The following is a 2304-nucleotide window of genomic DNA, read 5'->3' on the forward strand; positions in this document are numbered from 1 at the left end:
GCCCTTTGACCATGAAATTTTAATTTCGAATATGACAATAACACCTTGTGTAAATCGTTTTGTTTCATAAAATATAAAATCAAAGAGCGTCTTGCAATAGCTTAATTAGTACGTCATTCCTTTACACATATGTATATGTACATATGTAAATACATATACCCACTAAACATTTTGGCGAACGTTCGAAAATGACCATTCGATATGAATATCGAACAGAGAACCAACTCATAACCAACCTTAGTTGTCCAATGTTCGTAGTATATTGGAAATACACTCGAGATGGGTTCGAAAAAAAAATGGAAACCATAGTAACAAGAGAGAAAGTGAAATCCAGCTCATTCTTGAAGGGAAGTATAAGAAAATCATTCTCTCTCATTAAAATTCCAATTCGATAATGGGCTGGATTTTGTAGTCATAACGAAATAAAAAATACATTGGATAACGAAGGTTTCGTTTCGCTGGAGAATGGCATAGTTTTCGAATCGAATAACCTAACCTATTTCATATTCGTTATCGAAGGTGAGACTCGAAAAAAAGATTGATTTCGAGTTAAGACGTGGTCCAATTTTCCCAAAAAAAAATTCCACAGCTTATCGATGATATTAAAAGAAAATGTACCAAGTTTCAAACTTTTACCTTCATTTTTCGAGTTAATGCCAATGAATGGCTACGTTTTATAATGTGTACCCAATGCATCTGACGAATACGCTGCATTTTATTAAATACATTTTAAATTTTTAAACAAAATATAAAAATAACTAAGTGCAACTTTTTTGTCAATCAGGCTTATGCCTTAAAATAACTAAATATACAGCACTTTTTGAACTTTAAAGCATGGCTTAAGCAATTTTCAACAATAATTATGCCATTGAAGCAAGCTTTGATAAAAATATTTGTTCAATTTGTGTTAATAACAGACAAGAATTAAGTTTTCAATGCTCGCCGAATGACAGATCAAACATTTTTTTTTTTGCGAACACAATTACATTAATTCCGCCAAACTAGGTCATTTTTTAATTGCTGGCTCAGTGCACATGTGAATGCGAAAGCGAATGCGAATGCGAATAAAGCAGTAAATAACATATAAATACATACGTATGTTTAATAAAGGGACGTTGTTCAGTTTCACCTTAGAAATACTTAAAATACTTGAAATTGCGTACAGTAGCGCATTCAAAAACCGAAAGACTTAAGAACCGAACCGTCAAATCAAATTACGCTCACAAAACAAACTTCTTCAACAAATAATTTGCAATTTTGTATTTGCTTGCGCATACATTTTTTTTTGATATGAGTTATGTGTAAATTTGTAAGTGTTTGTGTTTTTATTTGCGCTCAAATGGTTTGCTATTTAAGTTTTGATCAGCAAATGGGCAATGATCTTACTCTTCATCAAAGTAACTGTGTATGTTTGTACATATGTCTGTTTACAAGTATGTGCATACATATGTATGTGCACAGCTCAGGCAATAAATTTTAGCAAAATATGTATGCCCTTGCCGTTGGAACACAATGAATGCCCCTGAGGTAGTACAAGCTGACAAGTTGGCATATAAAAATAACTCATTCGCACTTAACTACGTACGCACATATGTATGTATATGTGTTACAATTATGAGTATGCATACTATTCTTGTATGCAAAAAAAAAAAATAAAAATACTAATAATGTGCTTTACGGGAGCTTAACAAAATGTCTGATTTCGTTGCTTCCTCTTTGTGGCAACTTGAAGTGGCTTTTGTTCAAAATAAATCGCAAAAACTGCAGCATTCAACTCAAATGAACTTTTAATTGTCGCGCATTTGTTTGTGGGTATATACATATGTATGTATAGCATTGCATTTTATGTAAAAAAAATTCACATTCGCTTAAGTAAGTAAATTTGGCAACACTTTTGTTAGACATTTGTCTTTGAAGACAGGAAAGAGAAAAGAGGGCTTATATTCAATACCACCCTCTCTCTGCAACTTTAACAAAAAACTAATTTCTGATCGAAGAACCCATCTTGCATTCTAATTTTGCCAACCAACTGTTAATTATATCATGTATGTATTTATATATAAGGTTAACATTGACATCAACTATAACAGATAACTCTTAAGTGGATTCTTTATATCTGTAGCTCATTTTTGTGAAAATTGCGAATAGAGGGTTTTGAATATAAGCCTTCGATATGTACGTACATTAGGGTGGTCCCTACGTCGATGCCACTGTAGCCGAAGTTATCACACAGAAATTTTGGTTCCGAATGGAGGCGGTTAAGGCGTGTCGCTGAAGGCAAAGGTTTGATTCCTCTATGGAGAC

The 2304-nt window shown here is 32.9% G+C and overlaps 1 protein-coding gene across 2 annotated transcripts in view; it reads right to left on the reverse strand.

Moving 5' to 3' along the window:
- LOC118747957 (protein FAM135B) overlaps positions 1-2304 on the reverse strand; it is a 95232-nt gene that overhangs the window by 6409 nt on the left and 86519 nt on the right. The gene's annotated exons all lie outside the window — the stretch shown is intronic.

The sequence above is a fragment of the Rhagoletis pomonella genome, unplaced genomic scaffold (genome assembly GCF_013731165.1).
Source record: "Rhagoletis pomonella isolate Grant_MI unplaced genomic scaffold, Rhpom_1.0 Rhpom_scaffold_00012, whole genome shotgun sequence".
Classification (NCBI taxonomy): Eukaryota; Metazoa; Arthropoda; class Insecta; order Diptera; family Tephritidae; genus Rhagoletis; species Rhagoletis pomonella.